Here is a 24754-nt window from a genome sequence, read left to right as displayed (position 1 = left end):
TTCTCTAGTTTGTCATTCTGAAGGTTTCACATATTGAATAGCTGAGAAATAAAAGAGTTCAACTTTCTATAACTCTTACAGGTCAGAAAGTATGTGGGAACGAGACTTGTATGAGGTCCCTAAATATCAAATGTTAAAACTGGGGCTGAGGACCTCTGCACTCAAGGCCCTGATGTCAATCCAAGTCTTCTGGACAGCAGTGTTGCCTAGTGATTAGAGACCTAGTTTTCTTAGAGTCAGCAAAGCCTGGGACCAAGTCCTGGCAGAGTACTGACCAAGTCACTTCGTGTCTCTGTGCTCTAGCCAATTCCTTAAGGTTCAGAGAGATGGTGACCTGCATTGGTACGAGTTCTCAGTGAGGACTTTTCTAGGCAAATGAAACCACAGCTCTGTCCCCTTTGACTCCATGTCCAGCACTCCTTTCATTGTGACAATTAAGACTTTTATTCCAAGAGACCTACAGGCAGGTAACCTGTTGGACTTGGAGTCTGAATTGACTACTTAGTGAGATTTATTAATTAATTATGAATCATAATGATGACTCACATTTCTGTGGCACTTTTCAGTTAATACATTACTTTCAAAAATCATCTTGTGAAATAAAGACAGCAAAGATTATTAATCATGGTTGATGGTGTTTTGAGTAGCTAGAAGCTATGGCTCAGAGGGGAAGGCCTCTTGCTTTGAATTCCAAGTCTAAAACTCTTGCCATTTCCACAAGATGCATGTCCCACTTCTGTTTGTGTCTTTGTGTGTGTGTGTGTGTGTATTGCTTGCCTTTGTATTATTGAAAAGAAAGGCCATGCTACTATTTGTCTAGATTGTCATTAGAAAGCTTGGACCCCCTGGAAATAGGGACCAAAATGTGAAGCCTTGTGGCTCTCCAAATGATGTCATTGGATCCTCAAAGCAGCTTCATGAAATTGGAAGGACAAGCATTTTTACCCTCATTTTTCAGAGAAGGGAGTAGAGGCTCAGGGAGGGTATATAACTTTCCGTAGGATGTCACATGGAAAGCCAAGACTCTTACTCTCTCAGCATGTTGGGCTTGCCTCCTGGGACTTTCCTATTATGCCTGATCTCACAGGCTGGCCCTGAATAATGTCACCCTGACCACTTTTGATGAGTACTCTGTCATTATGCATTCAAGCAAACACTTCTGGAAGAGCCAGGTCTCACTGTCCATGTTTATGACCTTTTTATAGCCTTCACTGTCCCTCCTTGTGTCATTTTGCCAGACATTGAATTTGCAAAGAATCACTTAGAGACTTGCTAGACCTGGATCATTATCCATGCTGATGGCATGCCTCCTGCACATGTACTATAAACTATATGAAAGGAAGCACTGTAACTTACTTTTTACTACATCCCTCCTGTGTAGTAATTGGTTATTAGGTATCCCAGGAATAAACAGCATACTGGGAATTCTAGCTTAAGAGATACATGTATTTGGAGTTATGGATAGCTCAGATGCAAAGCCTTATTCAGAGAGCCTTTCTTGGCTGGTCTTTGCCTTTTCAGATATACACATACACACACACATATATTTATATATATAAATATATATATATGGTGTTTGTTATTGATTTTTTTTGTTTAAATAATAATTATTATTATTTTAATTTTCCTCAGTTATATGTGAAAACAACATTTTTGGGTATATATGTTCATTCATACACACGCACACACACACACACATATATATATATGCACACACATATAGATATATAAATCTGAAAAGGCAAAGACAACTATATATTTGTGTGTGTGTATGAAAGAAAAAGGAGTTTCTGGAAGCAGTAAGTGGATATTTAACAAACTAGAATAATGTCTTTTCTTTGCCATTTCATTCTCTTTCCTACAATGTAAAGGTTATAGACATCTCAGTGAGTTTCCTAAACTTAGATGGGAAACTTCTTGAGGGCAGAGACTGTCTTTGTTTTTATTTGTATTTATATCCTCAGAACTTAGCACGGTGCCTGGCACATAGTAGGTATTTAATTTGTGTTTATTTATTGTTAGAGAATGTAAGACCTGGGAGGGACTTGGGAACACATCAAATTCTCATGTCTATGAGAAATTTAAATATATCAAGTGTTGTTCTCACCACAACTGGTTTATTTAACTGGTAAAAGAAACTGAGGTTCTTCCAGACTGTGACTTGCCTAAAGTGAAAATATATCTTGATGTAAATGTACACACTATGAGTTGTCACAACACTGGGGCTGAATGCCCTGATCTAAGGGAGCAAACCTATGATGCCTAGGTGACAGTGAAGGGAGTCTGCTTACTAGGGGCTTTGCTGTAGTCGGTTAGTTGCACGAAAACTCTGTAGGAACCATAGTGAAAGAACTAGCCATGGTGCTGAACCCAGAACCAGCATGGTTCCTTCAGATAGGTAGCTGGCCATTGTGCTGAATCACAGTCTGTGGCCTTAGCCCCATTGCTGGGATTCAGTTGAACCCTGAAAGTACTGATGTCTCGGCAATGAAGCTAAAATAAGCACGACTTTTTGCTATATGAGAAATGCTGACTTTTTAAAGTTAGTTGCAAAGAGTTTTTTGGTTATTTTCTCAATGGAGCTGCATAACTATACTGTGAGGTTGATACTGTAACTATTGTACTATGTCCCCATTTTACCATTGGGGTAAATGGCTCAGAGACATTAAATGACTTTTTTTCCAATAATTCAGCTGTTGATTGATGGAGACAAAACACAAACTAAGGTTTGTCTCTTTTTCAGAGGCTTATAGGATTCAAGGTGGATGGGACCATAAAGTTTATTTTGTCCAGCCTTCTCATTTGGCAGGTTAAAAACTGAGACTTAGAGAAGTTAATTTGCCCATGATAACATGGCTAGTCTGAAATAGTATTTGAACTCAGGCTTTTGTGAATCCAGGTTTTAGCATTCTATCCATTATGTTAGCTGCCTCTCAGCAGGGTTGTGTTTACTAATCCCAATGATGGTGTAGACTGGTGCTGGCTGTGGCATTAACAGATGATCCTAACCCACTTTGGTTCCTTTTGCTATTCTTTCCATTCTCTCATTTCAGAGGTTTTTCCCCCCTGTTCCTATTCCTGTAGTGTCTGTTGCCTGAATCTTTCTTCTATTGTGAGTGACTAATCATTGTCCAGGGACGCTGGTATTGGTTCACATTTAGTGTATCCTAGATACTACATGACAGAAAATGGAGATCTTACTGATCTGTATGTGACTATAAGGCTGACAGGAAACGATCCCTGATCCCGAGCTAACTGAGTCAATACACAATGGATTCAAATGGGAGTGGGATGAGCTCTCTGCTCAATCTTTTCTTTGTCCACCTGCTTGTGTTATGAAAGGCAATCTGACATAGAATAGGGTATTGGAGACAAGAGTCAGGAAGTCTTGGGTTCATCTCTGACATTTACTTATGATCTTGAACCAAGTCGTTACCTCAGCTTTCTCATCTGTAAAATGGAGATGATAATACCATCCTCCTAAGTTACTTCTTATAGAATTCAAATGAAATGATATAGCCAAAGTGTTCTGCAAATGTTAGAACACTAAACAAATGTGATCTGTTGTGATTATTTGTGTTGTTACTTGAGACAGCTAGGTAGCTCCAGGCACTGAGCCTGGAGTCAGGAAGATTTGTTCAAATCCAGCTTCAGGCACTTCCTAGTTGTGTAATCCCAAGCAAGTCATTTAACCTCTATATACCTTAATATACTGAAGAAAGAAATGGCAAACCTCCAGTACTTTTGCCAAGAAAACACCATGGACTGTATCAATGTGCAATAATCCTCAATCACAAAACGTTGGACAGGATTGAACAACAATATGATTACAAGACATCACATCCAAAGAAAGATTATGGTTGAGATGATTCTTACCCCTTCCTTCCTCAGAATTTTGCTGTGTTTTTTTCTTATTTGCAAATATTTATTAAACACCAGCTTTCCTTCTCCTTAGTCATACTCAGAGAGGAAGCTTAGATGGGGTCCATTTCCTCTTTAGTAGGACTTTTAATTAATGTTGCTAGAGGTGTTCAGAGTCTTCTAAAAAGGTTGCCTTTTTTCAAATATAAGCATAGAAATGTCTCCTCCAGCTTCTCTTCAGGATTTATTTGTGGTGCCTTAACAGATAAATGTTTTCATTACACTGTAGTCCCTCCTGCCGACCCCTCCTGGAGGGACTTTGATCAGCATAATTAATTGTGTGTTTTACAGCTCTTTGAGCTTTCTTGTTGATGACATCCTCATTGAACAAATGTGTGTTGAAGGTTCCTGCTTCCTGTCATTGAATTTTCAAACTCTAATTATGACTAAGAGTTCATGACTCTTTCCTGGTGAAGAATTTTCTCTCCCTGTGTTATCTGCTTCTTTGGGAAAGGTGATGAAACAGGCAGGAGGAGGAAGAGGAGGAGGAGGAGGAAAGGGGCTGAGATAACTTCTTTTTCTGGTGCTCAAGAGTGTTTATCCTCTGTTTCCCCAAGGCCATATTATCCTTCACGAACTGGCACAAGTTTCCTCCAGGGAGCTTTCTCTGACCTGCTCCAGCCAAAACAAGGAGCATAGGAATGGAGCACTTTGGCTAGGAGAGATTTTTCTAGCACAAACTCTCTCAGAAACAGGCCACAGAAGGAAAGGAAAAATATATCATATCTGCAGCAATGATGGGAAGGGGAGGCACTGGATCTGGATTTTCATTGATATGAGGAATTTTCTCATTGGCACCTGTTGTGCAACCTGCTATCTTGGAGAGGTACTTAGAGCACAAAGGAATGAAGGGTCACACAACTAGTAAGTGTCTGGGATTACATTTGGACTCAGCTGCTCCTCCAAAAGACAGTCACTGCCCTCAGAACACTTACAATCTAATTGTTGTTCAATTGTATCTGACCCTGTGAACCATACTGTCCATGAGGTTTTCTTAGTAAATATACTGGAGTGGCTTGTTATTTCCTTCTCCAGTGAATTAAATCAAACAGGGTTAAGTGACCAACCCAGGGTCATATATCTAGTGAGTATCTGAGGCTGGCTTTGAACTCTTGTCCAGGTCCAGTGATCTCTCCATTGAGTCACCTAGCTGTCTCTCAGCATATATCACTTGCTAATTAAGTTGAATTGCCCAATGTATGGATCTTATTCTCCCTACTAGGATATCTTCAGGGCTGGGCCCATTGATCCCTGCATTTCCCCCAATTATGACCATCAGGGCTTTGCTGAGTGAAAAGAGAGTTTTGTAGATACTGTGCTGAAACTGAGGCCTTTTCCTAGCCATGTTATCTTGAACAGGGAACAAGCCCCTACATTTCCTGAGCTTTGGTTTCCTCAACCATAAAATGGGACTCCTAATATCCTTAGCACATGGTGTGAAGGCTTATTTGGAAGATGAAATGAGGTATTAAATATCAAGAGCTTTGCAAACCTCAAAGCAATTATATGTTTATATGCATATATTTTTGTATGTATGATGTGTGTCTCATTATCATTGTTAGTTATATTTGTACTATTGATCTCACAGAATGGTTGTGGGGAAAATATGATGTAAAGTTAATGCTATTGTCATTATATATTATATACTTATAATATGTTCACATCGTTATAATATCTATTAATGATAAATTATATTTACTCAATAATTGGTAATATAAATATTATATTGATGATAATACTAACAATATTTAATAATGATTTCTATTGATACAGCAGTAATATGTATATCATTACAATATCAATAATAATATTCCTATTTACTCAATAATTTATAATATAAATATTAAGTAACACTAACAAAAATTTACATATATTAGTAATATTTTATTGTTATAATATTTATTAATAACAGTTTATATTTGATCAAGGATTTATAATATAAATAACATGTTAATGATAAGTAATACTAATAATACATCATTATAAAAAGGGTTTTGTGATGCCTTCCAATCAGGAAGGAAAATTCGCTTCGCCAGGGAGTGTATCTGCCTTCAGAACGCTCCACATCAGTGGAATAACAGATTTGAAGCCCCCAAAATTATTGTATTAGTTATAATTCCCAACAATGTCACATTAGCATGCATTCCACAAAACGTTTTGCTATATTTACTTTATGAATAAATGAATGAAAAAAAAGAGAATTCATTAAGTGATTATTGAACTTGGCTGGAGAGAAGCAGCCAGGAGGTCAGTACAGGGCTAGTCACAGAGAACTCTCACAAACTGGAGACTGTGCAGAACCCTGGCATGGGCGGCATGACGTGACAAGACCTGTAGAGCAAATACTACCATGTGCCCCATGACAGGCAATTTTATCCCCATTATAAAGATGAAGATAAGAAAGGAAAATGAATGAACTTAAATTTTACATGTTCACACAATGTTTTATAATTCACAAATCTGGTTTCCATGAGAATGAATGAATGAACGAATCCTCAGAACAACCCTATAAGGGAGTAGACGGGCATTATCCCATTTTGACAGATGAGGAAACTGAGGCTCACAACAGTGAAATAGCTAGGCTACCATTCCCCACTGAGTTGTCAGAGAGTTCAAATCAGAATGCAATCTTCCTGAGCATCTTCCAGGTCCCTTTGCCTTTCATCAGGCTGCAGGTAGGTTTGTATGGCCTCATCCCATGGCCGGGCTCAGCTGCCTGTCTCCCACGAGCAGGAGCACACATAACTTCAAATGCACCAGTTATCTGGGATCCCGCCAATGGGAAATTTGTTTCTGAGTTACATCAACTAGTTAACATGACAACCCCCACAAATGTTTATTTCCAGCCAGTGGCTCGGATGCTTCCAAAGGCCCTTAAAGTGCAATTTAAAGAAAGAACAGAGAAAAGCACCAGCTTGGAGACCTTCAGAGCCACAAATAGAACAACTATATTTTCAGTTGGGGCCATTTGGACAAGGTCCATTTTCCTTTACTTCCAGTTTATCCTCAGTTCCTTCAGAACAGAAGCATGTGTTCACTTAGTTATTTTTGGATCTGATGCGAGTTGGTGTCTTAGTATTTTGGGGATTCTGAGAGGGAAGGTTGGAGTTTGGAATAAGCTTGTGGTTACTGAAGAAGTGTCACAGTATAAATATGATGCAAATTGAAATCATAGAAAGTCAGTGCTGAGAGGGACCTCAGAATAAGGAATGATTGAGCCGAGAGGCTCCTTAGAACAGAAACCGGCAGATGTGAGAGCTCTTAGGACATAGAATGTCAAAGATGGGAGGAGTCTTAGGCTATGATGACTTAACTTCCCCTCCCCCCTCATTTTGCTCCTCTGGATAACTGAATTGCTGTTGTATTTATGGAGTGAAAACTTCTGTAAAATCTGAAAATCAAAATCTGCTACCTGTTCATTGTAACCATGGGGAACTGACTTGGGAGTAAAGAATAGAATTTCTAAATTGATTCTTTGTCTCTGTTTAGAAATTCTACTCTTTATTCCCAAGTCAGTTCCAACAGTTGAAAGGAAGAGACTTATTTATAGATAAGCTTAAGGTATATTAAGAACAAAAATGGACCTAGTCACAGACTGCAATGATTTCTTTCACATGCTTAACCATTGTAAATCAATAAGGCCAAAAAGAATCTAAAAAGGAGAAGTCTTACAAACAACCCAGTCAGCAAATATTTGCCCAAGCTGAGAGAAATGATGACCAAGGACAACAAAGTTTAGACTTTAAACTCATTTATAAAGTCAAAGGAGAAAGATGGTGGAATACAATGTGGAGGAGCATGAGAAAGATTTTCTGAAGGCAGGGGAGGAAATGCAGACCCCAGCAATACTGAGAAATGATCATCAAAAGCACATCAACCGCTATCTATTTTCCATCTATATAAAATTGTTTCAAGAATAATTCACACTGTATTTATTATTTGTTCATTATAAAAAACACATTTGATTCCATAAAGCAAAATGCTTACTTGAAGGCTCTCTTTCAACAAGATGTCTCCTATCCATACATAAAACTTATTCCAGAGTCTAAAAAGACGTAAATACTGAGACAACCTGTTTGATGATTCTCTGATCATAAACATTTCTTGTGAAAGGAAATAGAGATGTCTTTGCCAAATATGTTCATCATTTTCATCCAGAGATCCAACACAGAGTTCAAGTGATAAGAGGTTTTCTAGGAACTCCTCATTGCAGATAATATTGTGCTGTTTGCTTCAACTCCCAGAACATTATAGATCCTCCTGGAACAAATATATAACCACTCACCAGAGTTTGGTGTAACCATCCACCCAGGAAAAATCAAGTGGATAAGGAATGCCTATTGTCTAGATTATGAGATCAGATAATGTATAGAATTTAGACACATACACATGCATCCACACATGCACAATCTGTCTGAGGTAGGTGGCAAAAATGGACAAAGTTTTGGGCTTTTTCCAGGGAAGGAACTAAATTAAGCATTTAGAAGCAAACAGAGAATAAGTGCCATGTCCAAATCTAGCCTGAGATACTTACTGTGTGATCCTGAACTCAGGACTTGCTGACTTTAAGCCCAGCTCAATATACTCTACAACCAGCTGCCTCTAGAACAGGAGGAAAAGAGAAAAAAGGATCATCTTCCATCTTTCCTTTCTCCCTTCTCCCTTTCTTTCTTCTTCTTTCACTCCTTCCTTCCTCTTTCTCTCCCTTTTTTCCCCTCCATCCTATCTTCCTCCCTCTCTCGCTCTCTGCCTTCCTTCTTTCCTACTTCCCTTTTCCTCCCTTTTTCTTTCTTCCTTCTACTTTCTCTCCCTCTTTTCTCCATCCCTCCCTCATATCCTTCTTTCCTTCCTTCATCCCTCTCTCCCTTCCTTCTTCTTCCCTCCCTTTTTCCTTCCTCCTTCCTCTCATCCTTCCATCCTTCCCTTCTCCCCCTCCCTTTTCTCCCCCCTTCCTTTTATTAAAGTTTTATGCTAGTTTCATTCTTTTGAAAGCTTCATTCTTTTACTAGAGGTATAAAGTAGATAATGGGTCACTGGACCCATGCTATCACTGGAAAATCTGAGGTGATTGTGGAAACCCTTGGCCAGATTTTCTGATAGGCAGGACCCCTTATTCCCCCATATGGGGAGAAAGATGATAAAATCAGACAAAGAGGAAGGAAGTTCAGCAGCTAGCCCATTTGAAGTTAGATTTTGTAAATTAGTGTTATTTTTTTAATCTCAAGATCTGAGGAGAAAGCAAATTTGTCAGTGAAGTGACTTTATTTGAGATTAGATTTCATGAATTAATGTAATTTGTTTTTTAAAAATTGCCCATGGCAGCATCTTCTCTTGCTGAATCTGATGATCATAGAATATTAGATCTGGAAGATAGTTTAGAATAAGGAATGTAAGAGCTTGGAACAGGCTTAGAAAAGTGCATATCTGAGCTGAAAGGGATCTTAGAACAGAGCATTTATTACCTGGAAGAGGCCTTAGAACATAAAGTTTAAAATATAGCCCCAAGAAGGAATGTAGAATGTAGAATGTAAGAACTGGAATGACCCTTAGAATTTTGATTCTGGGAAAGGACCTAGAGACTGTGTAACCCAATCGCCTTTTTTTAAGATGAAGAAACTAGGGGCAGCTAGGTGGTGCAGTGGATAATGGGGGACCTGAGTTCAAATCTGGCCTCAGAGACTTAATACTTCCTAGCTGTGTGACTCTGGGCAAGTCACTTAACTCCAATTGCCTCAGCACAAAAAAAAAAAATGAAGAAACTAAGGTCAGAGGTGGGAAAATCGGAGGGAAATCCTGCCTTTAGACCCAGTCCTCTCTCTCTAGTGATGTCAGGCTTCCTCTGAAAGGAATTGCAAATTTGGATCATGGAAAGTTAGAATTGAGGAGGACCCAGAGCATAAGATATTGGAGACATTGGGAGCCCCTGAAATATTTTGAGTATCCTGGGATTCCAGGAGCATAACTCAGGCAGTATGAATTGATAAGGAGATTGTGGAGCTCCTGAAAGACTCCCAAGGAGATGATTCCAAAAGTCTATAGGAGAAGGCCGTCAGGAGGCAGTGAGGGACAGTGGGAGGGATGCTTTATTTGGAGTTACAAGACATGACTTGGAAACCTTACTTATACGTGAAGTTTCCTCCTCCATAGAATGATGGAGTGGGAGTACGTGATCTCTAAGGTCCCTTTCAGCTTTAAGTCAAATGGATCCTATCAGATCCAGCATGTGCTCCTTAGTAAGGGAGGAGTCCAAGTGAGATAATGTGGGAGTAGGATCAGCTGAACTGCAAAAGTAACTGAAATGTATGGGATGAGGGAGGAAGAAGGATCAAAGAGATCCTGAGAAGGGGAGGTGAGCACCCATATTAACAGGAATAGGAGTAGGTGAGGAAGGGATTGGGTGAACCGGATAAACACAGCCTTGGACATATTAAGTTGGAATTAGGGGAGCTGAAGAGATTTGGAGATGTAGGGGAAGGAGATGGGGCCCGAAAAGAGATTTGGACATGATCTGGCTAGAAGTGGAGCCTGAGGTCATGGAGCAGGTGATCCTCAAAGGGGAGAGCATAGAAAGAGAGGTAGCTCCAGGCAGTACTTTGGGGGGACACCCATATTTAAGGACTTGGGAAGATAGAAGAGAAATCAGTGAGAATCCTTCAGCATTCCAGGGGTGTATGGGGCCAAAAGAAGGCTCTTGACCTATGGAAATTGAAGGATAACCCTGATTCCCCCTCTACCAACCTTCCAAGACAATGGGGACAATGTAATGAAATCACGTGTGTAAAGTACTTTGTCAATTGTAAATCACTCAGTTGGGTAAACAGCACCTTTTTTTTCCTGGGGAGGACCATTCTATAGGGATATATGTATATATTGGACCTGGCCTAAGGGGAGCTCACCTCCATGAGATTCTGGACCCTTCACTGCATCTGTATATTTAGATGCAAATGACCTGTGTTCATTTATGTATTGATTTAGTAGATTGACAGCCACATCAGCTAACCAGACAGGTAGTTAACAAACATTTATTAAGTGCCTGCTGTGTTCCAGGGAATACAAAAAGAAGCAAAAGATCTAGATACAGCAAGCAAACAAATATGTACAAACAAGCTAGGTACAAGATAAATAGGGAATAGTTAACAGGGAAGATACTAGAATTAACAAAGGCCTCCTGTAGAAGAGGCTTTTTATTTAGGACTTGAGGGAAGGCCTCAGCAGAGGGAACGCCAAGTCAGAGTTTGCAGAGACGGTGTTTTCTGTGAGACTCATTGAGAAGGTCAGTGTGGAGGGACCTCAGGGCACATGGAGGCAAGGAGGGTGGGAGGAGCAGACTAGGAGGGGCTTTGAACACTAAGCAGCATTTTGTATTTAATCTTGGAGATGAATGAAACGATTATGACTTGGTCCTACTCAGGCTTTAGAAAGAGAATTCTGACAAAAGAATAGAGGGAGGGCAGACAGATTCCCGTCCCCCCCCCACGCCAGGAGTGAGGCAATGAATGTCTGCATCAGAGTGGGGCCGGTGTCAGAGAAAGGGATGTATGTGGACAAAAGTATGTGACCCGAGGTCCAATCCTGATTCGGACTCATACAAGTCCTCTCATCTAGTAATTGCATTTATCTCCAAGGGTTGGTGAGTGCGTAAATTAGGCTCTGCCAACCTTGAAGGATTCCAGAAATAGGCATTATTCCATTAGCACCAGATTTTACAGAAGAGTAAACTGAGGCAAACAGGCTAGTAAGCATCTGAAGCTCAGCACTGTTCACTTTACCACTCTGTGCGTCTAGCACACAGCAGGTAATTGATAAATACTTGTGGTCTGATAGCTGACTGGTGGATAGGAGTCCTGATTTGGGATTGGGAAAATTTGGATTGAAATACTGGCTCTGACCCTTGGAAACTGACTTTGGGCAAACGTTCTCTTCCTCCTAACCTTGGTTTTCCTCATTTGTAAAATCAGAGAACCCTTTTTCACAGGCATGACTGGGAGACTGCAATGAGATAGTCTGTAGAGTACTCAGCAGCAGTTACTGGTAATGCGTTCTTCCAGCGTGTTGAATTTTCCCAGATTTTATTTTCCTATTTGTTAAAGAGGAAGGGTCCCAAGAAGGGAGAGGGACAGCTCCTCAGCTCTGTGCTGAGGACTATGGGTAGGAAATACAGCTTCTGGTGGCGGGCTTTTTCATTGTGTTGGCTGGTTTTACTGAATAGCAGAATTTCTTTTTCTTTTTTATTACAAGGAATGACTCTCAGAGGAGGAGTAGGAAGCAACACATAGATAATGTAGCAATAAATTTGTTTTTAAAGAAAGGCAATGATGTGGAAGGAGAAGAAAGGAAAAGAGTAAAGGAAACAGGGGTGCCCGGTGCCCGTGGAGAGAGCTTCGAAGCCAGCCCCAGGGGTACATGTTTGGCAGGACTTGGGACAAAGTAAAGAAGTACTTTGCCCCTGGTTTTAATTCTGGGGTTGCTCCTTACATGCTGACTTCGTCCTTGCAGAGAAGCCTTTGAGGTCTTGTTCTTATAAGGAATACCAGGAGCAGTGGGGATCCATAGCCCAGGGTGTGCTCACAGCCAACATTGGGATGGACGCGTGGTGTGGGCCAAGCCTTGTTCCCTGCTAGGTGTGTGACCTCTGAGCGCTTCTGAGAGCTCTTCCGCGGGGCCATTCCCTTCACAATGCAGATCACCACCTGTTCATGTTAGCAGCTAAGGACAGCTGATACTTGTGCTGCACTCAAATGTGTTTGTAAACAACGTCAGGGCTGTCAGTAATGGTTCTGTCTCTGGGCCCCATCACAGCCCCAAAGGTGAGCAACGCAGGATGATCACTATTCCCCCCCACAGCCATTTGCAGAGAAGGAGCTGACGCCCTGATTTGGTGTAGTGACTGCCCAGGGCTTACCCTCAGCCCACCCAGACCTTTGATGTAATGAGCTTGGTGGTCTGTTGACCCTGCTTTGTGGCATTGCCAGGGGGAGGCCTTCAGGGAAGAATCTAAGTCCATCCTGTGTTCTGTGCCAAGGAGCACAAGTTCTGCACTGCTGGGAGTCAGAAGCCCAGGGCTTGCTATTAGGTTCAGGGTCCTGGGCTCTTCATTCATAACAAAGTAAAGCCACGTACATGGGGGAGACTGGGACTAGAAAGTCTCTGATCTTGGGTATGTCACAGACCAGACTGTGGGGCTTTGAATAGTTCTCTTAGTCTCCCATGAGAGGTGTGGATGGGAGGGGGTTCCCAGCTGGAGCCTTCAGAGCCAGCTGAGTTTTTATATGAGTTCTTAGCCCACTAGAAGGTATCATCCCATTTCTACAGAAGGCTTTTCAAGCTACAAAACCAAATCCCAAACCCTTAGAAAATAGGACAACAGCTGTAGATTCTTTCAGGTCTTCTTTTCTTAACTTTGAAGCTCCTTTTAAGACATTAATCCATCTTCTCTGTTCCTGCCGAGATTCTTTTAAAAATACTGTTAAAATCATTTGCCCCCAAAGATTAAAATTCAAATTTCTAGGCAGCCATGTTTCTTTTGGGGAAATGATTGTGATTCTGAAATCAGGGAAAAGGAAGAAACATCTTCATGGATGGAGCTGAGCATGTCCTGGGCAGCCTCCTCCAGGCAGCCTTCTCTGAGGCCCCCAGGAAAAGACTTGACAGAGGACAAACGGCATGGCCCTTCTTTGGCTCTAGGACCCATTTTTCTTCCTGATTAGGAGCTCCCTGATGTTGCCTCATCAGGTTGAATAAAATGGGTCCTTGAACACACTGAAAGAGCCATATTTTGGACCTCAAAATAAACCCTGATTCTCTGCATGTCTGCGCTCTGCTGCCTTGGGCTTCCTTTATGAGGAATTGGTGACAATTCCATGTAGAGATGACCTGGTTTGCTAATCCCCTAAGGACTAATATGTCCAGTTGGGCCTAGAAGTGTGTGCCCCCCGAAGGTCCCAGGCAGGATTTAATCCAAAGGCAGCTTCCCTATCGATGGAACCTTCAAAGTAGCAAACCTGGCTCTCCCTCCAAGGAGAGCAACTATCCACAGAGGAAACCCCAAGTGGATGATCAGTCATGCCCGCTGCCCAGACAGGGCCAACCACTGAATGGGTGGTTTCTAGGAGACACCCATTAATTATCTTCATGCTGGAGAGTTAGGAGAGACACTGCAGCTGGGATGGTAACTGGGAGGGACCTCAGATCAGAGAATGTCTGAGCTTGGAAGGACCTTAGAAGAGGGGCTGTCAGAGCTGGGAGGGGGGCTTAGAAGAGGGGATATCAGAGCTGGGAGGGAGCTTAGAACAGGGGATGTCAGAGCTGGTAGGGAGCTTAGAACAGGGGATGTCAGAGCTGGGAGGGGGCTTAGAACAGGGGTTGTCAGAGCTGGGAGGGGGCTTAGAACAGGGGATGTCAGAGCTGGGAGGGGCCTAAGGAGAGAAAATGTCAGAGCTGGCAGGGGCTTTAGAACCGGGCCATGAGAGGTGAGGGGGACTTTAGAGTCCTGGTGCTCCATTTAGGCTGCTCTCTCCGCCCAGGACTGCAGAGTGCTGGAGTGAGCGCCTCCTTCCCTCCTTCCCGCCATGTGCCACTGGAGGGGATGCCGAGGGACCAGATGCCACAGGAGGGATGGCGAAGCGTGCCTGGGGAGCCGTGGGGGCTGCGGACACTGAGGACACGCTGTGGCCCAGCCCTGCTGCCTGCCCTTCTCGGTCCGGCCCTGGGAGAGTCTCGATGAGCACCAGCTCCGAGACTGGGCAGCTCCCCAATGCTGCGCCCCCATGCATTTCTTTCCTCCTCTATCCCTGCAGGACTGGGACTTCTGGCAGCGCTAATTGGTTGTCCCTCTGGGGTGGGTAGAGCCACGCTGAAGAAGAGGGGTTGAGTAGGGAGGAAGGGGGTTCCCTCTACCCACAGCCGTCCAGACTCGGAGCTGGGCTCTTGGCTTGGGAACACGCAGGGGTTAATGGGAACATGGGAGGCTTCCTCAGATTTGGAGCTAATCTGGACTTTAGGACTTTTAGTGTCAGAGCAGCAGTGTCCATCACTATGTGTCCCCCTGCAGCCCATGGTCACAAACCAGCAGTAGGCAGCACATCGGACAGAATTCGAACCCAGGATTCTGCTCAGCTTTCCTTTGTGTCACACCGGCCTCCCTTCACCAACAGGAGAGTGACAGGGAAGCAGAGGCACTGAAGGGGTTCATGTATTCCTTGTGAGCAGGCAGGGGTCAACAGCCGTAGGGAAGGTCCAGGCTGGATTTGGGATAATAGAGGTTGGGGGAAAACAGCGTTCTCGAGGTTTAATGAAGTAGAAGCACTCAGAGGTGAGGGTAGGAGGCGGGGAGGGAGGGCTGCTAATTATCTAGAGCCTTTGGGATTACATTCCTTTTAAAGACTTCTGCCTTGTCCAGGGAGTAAGAGAATTCCTGTCTCAGACTGCAGGTCCCCAGTGAGAGGATGTTACCTGCTGGGACTGGTCCATTCATTCATTCATTCACTCTTGAAGCATTTATTAAGCTTCTCCTGTGTGCTAGGTGCTGAGCACCAGAGCAGTACCCGCACAGTGGCAGAAAGTTAGAAATTGGGGAGCCCTGAACATAGAGAGTATCCCAGAACTGGAAGAAACGCAGGGACTCAGTCCTTACTGGAGCATGGATCCCCAGCTCTGATGGTGCTGTTCCCCACAGGCGGCCTTCTAGACAAGAGCATTATGGGACAGATCTGATTTGTCAGGCCAATTTAAATTGAGCTGAAAAGGCTCTCCCTGAATTTTCTTTGGGAAAAGAAGTTGTGATGATAGTGGGAAGTGCAGTCCTAGACGGAGCCCTGGAAGAACCGGAGGACCTGGATTCCAGTCTCAACTCTGGGACTCAGCACTGAGATAGAGAGTAGCTAAGAGGTCATAGCAGAAATCCAGGCAGGACATGAGTGTATGTTCAAGGATCTAATTTCACACACACACACACACACACACACACACACACACACACCCATGATATATATCATCCACATCTATGTACCTATGTATATGTGTGTATGTAAGTACCTTGTAAGTCTTAGAACACTTTAGAATCACTGGCTAATTAGCTATTGCTGGAATTATTGCTATGGGGGATCTATGGGAGATCTTTTCTCTAGCTCAGACTTCTGCACTAACATTCAGACTTTGCTCCTGTTGGACAGCTCCTCCTGCTTATGGGATCAGCCCTTGGGTCAAATCAGCCCTCTCCATCCTAAGTCCCCTCCCTCCTTTTCCCATACTGCTTCACTCCAGTTTGTCATATCTCTTTTCTTCTCCTTTTAAAAATTTTTATTTACTAAAATTTTAATTTATGGAACAAAATAAGAATTTCCTTAACCCTTTTATTTTAAATAGTCTGCTGTGGTATTGCTTCTTCATAATGTCTCCCACATCCATCTCCTGCTTTCCACTCTCACTGCCTCTGTACCCCACTCATCCCTTCTGGCTCTGCTGTTGTTTTGTGTTCCATGTTTGGCCATTTTAAGTTCTATGCTCTAGTTCACAGAATTACAGCTAGAAGAGGTTACTTAAAATCATCTAGTTCAACCCCATAAGAATGAGATACAAAGTTAGACCTTTGGAGGCATCAGGCAGTGCAGGGATTTTATAAAGAGGGAAAGCTGGGCTCTGACCAGGGAAGTGTCACTCAACCTTGTTTTCAAAGCCAAGTTTTAAAAAAATTCCTTTTTTTGACAGTCACACCATGGTGCTTCTCACATCTCTTCTTTCCTCTACTACTGACCTGAGACAAATTTCTGAATTTCTCAGAAGTTCTAAATGTGTCACCCAGTCTGCAGCAGAACTGTGTACTCTGTGTTATCCTGTGGTCCAAAGTGCTCCAGAAAAATCTAAAGATGATTTCAGCAGGCTAGAAAGAAGAGGGAGTGTCTTTCAGGAATAGCAGATGACCTGGGTGAATGCACGAAGGTGGGAGAGTGCAGGGCAAGACCCAAAGTCTAGGATGTTGAATGTGTGAAGGGGAATGGAAAATCAAGCTGGCTTCCCTGGCTTCCCCAAAGTCAGCTGTTTGTGTAAAACGTTGGTTCCTTTGGAGTCCTGGGACTTCAGAGGGATGCCAGTCCCTGCAGTGGTGTGTGTGTGCCAAGTCTCTTCCTCCCCAGTCCACTTTCCTGGCAAAGCCCAAACCGGAATGGAGATGTTGCAACACAGGTCAGGGCATCCATCCTTGGCCTTTTGGGGGTACATTGCCTCTTCAGCGACATCATATAATATCCCTGCATGTTAATTAATCAGCTTTGCAATGGTGAGAGCAGGGGTTTCTGGTAAGAGGCTTCTCATCAACTTCCAAATCATCACTGGTGTGTTTTCCTGTCTTCTGATTAGAAACGGCTCCCTGGTGAGCATGGAGCACATCAAGAGCACTGCCTGTGGAGTGGGCTGGGCTTTCTGGACTTCCTGCAGGGTGCCCCAGAGTGGATAATTACCCTGGCATGTTGAGATTGCTGGTGCAGCTTCTTGGCCAAAGCTACAGGTTACTGCCAGCAGACCTAGCCTACGTGTCCTGGGTGCCGTCAGGTTCTATGAACATTGCAGTGCCATGTGAATTATTTGCCATGGTCAACCAGGACCTTCGCCGTGACTAGCAATTTAAGTTAATGCCAGATTTTAAAGCACTCACTGTGTGCTTTAAAGCACGCACCTTAAAAGCTAGGCCCATGGGATTGTCCAATTTAGAACAATGGGCTACTTCCTGAGCTGCAAACTTATGTCTCAGTGATGAAGAGCATCCTCATGTGAGAAGATTAGTGAAGCTAAGGAAGAAGACGAAGTAAGCCCAAATCATACAGATTACAGGATCATCCCAGTTCTCCCCTCTTCTGGTTCAGAATGCTCCACCTTACCGTTGCCATGGCAATTTGAGCCCTCATCATTCTCCTGTGAAGAATCCAATCCATCCTGTGGCTGTTGGCTGTTGTTGTCAACATCTAGTACAGACCTGACCAGGCACATTTATGACGATTGCTTCTGATGCTGTCTTTCTGTAAGAAGACTCCACTAGACTCTAGAGTTAAATGTGTGAAAATGTAGTATACATTTCAAAGGGATGATGAAATATAGGATTCCACTTTCCTTGTGAACTTTAGGTGGCAGTGGTCATTAGTGTCCTTAATCTGGACTTAGTGGAAGGATTCCAGGTATCTCTCAAGCAGAGAGAACCTCAGACTTGGCCCCAAGAGACCTGAGACTGAGGGCCTGGTTTTGCTATTCAGGAGCTATGTGACATTGGTCAAGTCATTTCACTCCTCTGAGACTTTCCTTATGTATAGAATGGCGGCGTTACCATGCTTCCTAGGAGCATGTTTGTGATGACAATTAGAGCTACTTTTATTACATATTGAGGTTTGAGATTCATAACTATTCAGGAGATTTTTGGAGAGGCAATGGTGTGGAGCTCAGAGTGCTGGGTCTGGACTCGAATTCCACATCTGACACTTACTAGTTGTGTTATTGTGACAAGTCATGGAAGATCATGAAAATCTGGTTCAGAAAGAGACCTCACTGATGATCAAGGCAAGCTCCCAGCATGGAGGCATGGGGCAATGAAGTCCTTCACTCTTATGGAAGGTGCTCACTTTGAGATTGCTCCTCCAACATGAAGCACCACCCTTAGCATGTGGTTAGTCTTCAATGAAGGTTTGTTGGATTGGATGCTATCTGTGGTATTTACTTCCCTTCCTCCCTGCTGTTTGGAAAGTTCTTGGTAAATCCTAAAGCTATTGAGAAATGTCTGCCATTACTATTAGTAATAATATTTTTGCCCACTATCAAAAGTATGGCCCCCCAGGTGAGTGAAGAACACTGATATTGGTTAAGATGACAGGAAAATATAATGATTAATGTTGGAGATGTAGGAAAACTGGGGCACTAATGCATTGTTGGAAGGGTTGTAAGATGATCCAACCGTTCTGGGGAGCAATTTGAAATCATGCCCAAAGGGCTGTAAAACTGTGCATACCTTTGATCCAGCAGTCTCACTACTGGGTCCGTATCCCAAAGACATCATAAAAGAGAGCAAAGGACCCATAAAGGCAAGAATGTTTGTAAAAATCCTTTTTTGTAGAGGCAAGGAATTGGAAATGCTCCTTAGTTGGAGAATGTTGAATAAGTTATGGTATGCGAATGAAATGGAATATTATTGTTCTTTAAGAAATGATGAGCAGGCTGATTTCAGAAAAGTCTGGAGAGACATGACTTGATGCTGAGTGAAGGGAACAGAATCAGGAGAACTTTGTACATAGCAATAAGATTATATGATGATGAACTGTGATGGATCTGGCTGTTCTCAACAATGCAGTGATTCAAGGCAATTGCAATAGATTTTGGGATGAAAAATACCATCTGCATCCAGAGAGAGAACTATGAAGACTGAATGTGGATCACAGCATAGTATTTTCACCTTTTTTCATTTGTTTTTCTTTTTAATGGTTTCTTTCCTTTTGATCTAATGGTTTTTGTACAACATGACAAATATGGAAATATGTTTAAAAGGATTGCACATATCTAACTATATCAGCTGTCTTGGGGAGGAGGAAGGTAAGGGAGGAAGGATGAAAAATTTGACTCTTTAGTCTTACAAAAATGAATGTTGAAAACTATCTTTACATGTATAAAGAAAAGTAAAATGCTATTAAAATAATTTTTAAAAGAAAGAAAATACCAAGTGAGGCATGAAAGACTGTTGATCTGAGTGGTGAAAGGTGCACCCATGTTAATGAAAGCAAGGATCTTTTGAAATATTATATGTAAACTTGTTACATATTGAAATTTATAGGATATACTTTGAAGGGTCCATGATTTTATTAGTGTCAGTCAGCATGCATTTATTAAACAGTTAAAGTAGGACTTCCTTCCAAGATCACCACTCAACAATCTGCCTCCATCTACTTCTCTGTGTGATTCTTCTTCATATTCTGGCATAAATCCTTCATGATGGATCTTCCGATTTGTCTCCCTAAAAATCTTCATATATTTTTTTCCATAATACTCTGTACTTTGGCAAAGGTGAGAAATAGGGTATGTTGCTCCTCGATCTTGTGAGTTGGGCCAGCCCAACCCCCTTTCTGATCACACATGTTCTGGAGCAAGTCTGGTATACCATTGAGGTACCTAGTGACATGCTGCGGCCACCACTTTGTATCGCCCTTTTTGCCACTTGCAATTTTTGTTCTTTGGAGATTATGAGGTTCTAAAAGTTCATGATTCTTTATTACTGGTAGTAATAGTAATAATAGATTATAAAGCTCAGTGTAAATGTGAGTTATTATTATTGATTATTTCTTCCCCCCCTCCCATATTGGAGAAAATGCCCAAGGCTGTAAGAATGTGCAATTGCTGACTCTGACCCTAGCTTCCTCCCTTCCCCCCACTCTCCTCATCCATCCAGTCTCTCTTTGTCAAGAGAATTCCAGGGGTTTCCAGGCCACCCAAGGTAGCCTGCAAACTAGAGAGAGGTTAAAAGTTATCTTTGACTTTTAAGATCCCCTTTTGAAAATTATTATTAAAATATTTAGAATTGTAGATGTAGTCATAAGAAACTCATTTATCTTGACAAAAGTGCTACTATAAAGTATCCAGCCCTCATAAAATAACCTTTGCAATGATTGTTTCTGCCGGTATCAATAAATTCTGACAAAGTGAGGAAAGGTCAGACATCGCCAGGAAGCATGTCTTTGCTGCTTGTTAATTAAAGGTTTGTAAGAACGTGGCTAAGCTCGTTTCTTTGGGGGTGGGGGACATGTCTGGGAGAAGTAGGAACGCTGACGGGAGGATGTAAAGACAAATGGAACGTGGCCCAGACTGAATGTCATTCAGCCCATTCAGTGAAAATTTACCAAGTACCTACTTAATAAATTAGTGCAGGGCCACAAGCTTGGTGCTGTGGACACAAAGACAAACGTCCTTGCCAATGTGTGTGTATATATGTGCACAGATAGGTATGACACAAAGCACTTTGGGGCAGGTAACATTTGTCAGGGACCAGGGCCTTCTTTGCATGTTCCATATTTCACCATCTTCTCTCCTACCTGATTGCAAAATCTAAATAAAGCCATTTTTCGCTCTTCCTTTCCCCTTGAAAAAATTACTGATTTTTTGGAGTCAAAAGACTTAGGTTTAAATCTCAACAATTACTATCTGTGTGATTAATCTTTTTAGGTCTCAGTTTTCTCATTTGTAAAATATAAGCATTCGGTTAAATAGTCTCTGAAGCCCCTTCCAGCTCTAAATCTGTTACTGTGGTCCCCTGCACCTTCTCTAAGTCCCATGCCCTCTCTAAATCTGTTCTTGAGTAAGCCCCCTGTACCTTCTCTAAGTCTGTGACCTGAGTTTAGAGAGACTCTGAGTCTCTCATGTCCACTTGCTTTTTAGACATCTCAACCTGAATGTTTAGTAGACATCTTACATTTCAAATGAGATCATAATTATAAAGAGCTTAGCACAGTGCTTGGCACATAAGAAGTGCTACATAAAAGTTATTATTTCCAGTCAGTGAAGTGCTGGCATCCTTGGCAGCTGCTCACGATTAATAAATACAAAAGAAAGATAAAAAACTCATGGAAAAAATGGGAAATCTTCCAAATTCCATATTCCTGGGGGCATCTTGGCTAGTGCTTTAGAAACGTCCAGCTACCAAAGAAATGGGGAGGAGTCCCTGTGAGACCAATGCTTCCTTCAGTTTAAGTGTGGACCCCAATCTTTGAGCAACTTGATTTTAATTAACTAATTAAAACTAACAGACAGATGGTTCTTTTTCAAATTTAAACAGAGAAAAGAGTCTGGAAATTGTTGAGGCATTAAGCATCTCCACATGCTGAATCTCCCATACAGAAGGGAGAATTAGAAAGCAGTAAAGCTCTGTTCGTTTTAATTCAATTCAATCCAATAAATGCTTATTAAGTGCTAGTGGTACTAAGTATTGCTTATACAAAGGGAAAAAAACCGAAACAAGCTCTGCCCTCAGGAAGCTTCCACTCTGCTAACCCACTGACTGCTTTCCCTTTGGTCCAGCCTGCTGCTACACAAGGACTTTGGCCATACTCTGGTTTTGAGTACTCTGTTATGTTAAATATGTGGATGATTGTAGTGATCCTGCTGCGTTTTAGACATCTCAATCTGGATGTCCAGTAGACATCTTAAATTCAACATATCTAAAGCAGGATTCATTCTCTTTTCCCCTAAACCTTCCCTTTATTGATCAGGGTGTCGCTATCCTCAAAGGTCCTCAGCATTTCAACATTGGAATCAACCTGGACTCCTCAGCATCTCTCACCTCACCTTTCCCCCTTTCTCCCATAGCCAATTTCTCTTCAGTGTCATAGACTTTACTTCTGCTCCATCTCTCTAATATGTCCCCTTATTTTTCCTGACACCCTGATACTGACCCTCTTCACTTCACACCATTGCGATAGCTGCTGGGAGGAGGGTGCCTGCCTCTAATCTCTCCTCACTTCAGTCATCCTCCTTCAGCTATTAAAGATTTCCCTAAAACACAGATCTGACTATGCTATCCCCCTACTCAATAAAATCTATTGGCTCCCTCTCACCCTTAAGGACAAATACTAAATGTTTGGCATTCAAAGCAACTCTTAATCTGCCCCCTCTTATCTTTTCAGACTTTTTACACCAGATTCCCTGACTCAAATTCTTGAATCCAGGGACACCAGCCTCCTGGTTTTGAGACACTCCATCTCTCAGCTTTGATCATTCTCTCTGTCCGGAATGCTCCATCCTCAACTTACTGGCTTCCCTGGCTTCCTTTCAGTCCTAACTAAAATCTCATCTTCCATCCTCACCTCTCTTAATCCTAGTACCTTCCTTCTGTTATGTATTTCCTATTTATACTTTAGAGAGCTTAATGGTACATATTTTGTTTAGTTGTGTTCCCCCCATCAGCCTATGAGCTCTGTGAAAATAGGGAGTCTCATTCTTTTTTGTGCTTAGAACTGGAGTTTGACACATAGTAAGTACTTAATAAAAGATTATTGACTGACTTATAAGTTTATAACATTTTCCCATCATTTTCTTTTTTCATTGAAGCTTTTTATTTTTTTATTAATTTTATAATTATAACATTTTTTGACAGTACATATGCATGGGTAATTTTTTACAACACCTTGCACTTACTTCTGTTCCGAAATTTCCCCTCCTTCCCTCCACCCCGTCCCCGAGATGGTAGGCAGTCCCATACATGTTAAATGCGTTATAGTATATCCTAGATACAATATATGTGTGCAGAACTGAATTTCTTGTTGCGCAGGAAGAATTGGATTCAGAAAGCAAAGTTAACCTGGGACGAAAAACAAAAATGAAGCTTTTTATTTTTAAAACATATTTGAGGATAATTTTTCAACATTGACCCTTGAAAAACCTTGTGTCCCAAATTTCTCCACTTCTCCCCAATCTCTTCCCTACATGGCAAGTAATTCAATATATGTTAAACATGGTAAAAACTATATGTAAATTGAATATAGACATATCTGTTTATACATCCACCTTGCTGCACAAGAAAAATCATATCAAAAAGGGAAAAATGAGAAAGAAAATAAAATGCAAGTGAACAACAAAAAGAGTAAAAAATGTTGATCCACACAGTTCCTACAGTACTCTCTCTGAGTGTAGATGGCTCTCTTGATCACAAGATCATTGGAACTTCTCCATCACTTTCTTAAGTCTAAATAATCAACAGAATAATGAATCAAATCCCAATTTTTAACATTTGCCAGTTTCTGAGATGTCTCACTAAAAATGTAACAGGTGGATTTTTGACCCCATCATACCTATTTGGTGTTTGCCATCAATGCGGTGAATCTCAGAGAGTGTGAGGCACAGGGAAACTGGCCCAAGTCAAAGTTGGTGCACTGATCAGTCACCTTGGCCACATAGAGACACCCAGACTGTATGTACGCATGTAAGAAACAGAGAGACAAAGACAGAGAACACAGAGACACAGAGAGATACAGGGTTTGAGACACAGTGATAGAGACATAAAGACAGACAGACAGATATGGAACACAGAGACCAAGACAGACAGACAAAAAGACAGAAACATAAGTATAAGGTGTAATGCAAGGACCCAGGACCACTGAATTGTGAATCCTGGCTCTGCCTCTCATTAGCAAAGTGACTGGAAGCAAGTCATTTCCTGTTAGGGACATTTCTTCTTCTCTTAGAATTGCCATGTACTCCATGTTAGTGTTAGGGCAGGCTCAGGAGGTAAAAAGGGGCTTGACCTCTGAGGCAGGAGGTTGTGTCTTACAGGTGTTAAAGGTTCCTAGAGATGAGGAGGGGTTGTGTCCCCTTGCTAGATCTTTCCTTAGGCCGTAGCACTAACTCCAGATGTCTCCCTTCTTCAGATCCACCTATGAAGTGCTGAGTGGGTTAGGCACAGGGTAATCCCAGAGGAGAGTAAACATAGTTTTGAGTCCAGAGAGGAGAGACAGACCTAGAGACATACATAAACTTGCTTCCTGCTAACCCCTGCTGAGACAACCAATAAAGAAAGGTTGTTTTGCACCTCAAGATCGGCTTGTCTTTATGTATATCTAGGGAAGATCAGTATGTATGGCCCTGGCAATCAGTAGCCTTGATGGGAGGTTACAATTTCTCTTTTGTGGGCCTCAATTTTTTTATCTGTAAAATGGAAATAATCATACTTCTCGATCATTCAGCCTCTGTTGGAATGTCTCAAATGACATAGAGACTCATTCTACCGCCCACTCCATTGTGAGTCTACTCTAATTTGAATGCTCTGTTGATAGGAAATTCTTTGAATTGGGCTAAGATAACCACTCTCCCAATTTCTCCC

At 42.0% G+C, this 24754-nt stretch overlaps 1 protein-coding gene across 3 annotated transcripts in view; it reads left to right on the top strand.

The window, feature by feature from the left end:
- The window catches only part of PHF21B (PHD finger protein 21B), a 120007-nt gene that overhangs the window by 66242 nt on the left and 29011 nt on the right, over nucleotides 1–24754 (top strand). The gene's annotated exons all lie outside the window — the stretch shown is intronic.

The sequence above is a fragment of the Sminthopsis crassicaudata genome, chromosome 5 (assembly GCF_048593235.1).
Source record: "Sminthopsis crassicaudata isolate SCR6 chromosome 5, ASM4859323v1, whole genome shotgun sequence".
Classification (NCBI taxonomy): Eukaryota; Metazoa; Chordata; class Mammalia; order Dasyuromorphia; family Dasyuridae; genus Sminthopsis; species Sminthopsis crassicaudata.
The sequence above is the reverse complement of the archived record's forward strand: the minus strand, read 5'-3'. Positions and strand labels throughout refer to the sequence as shown.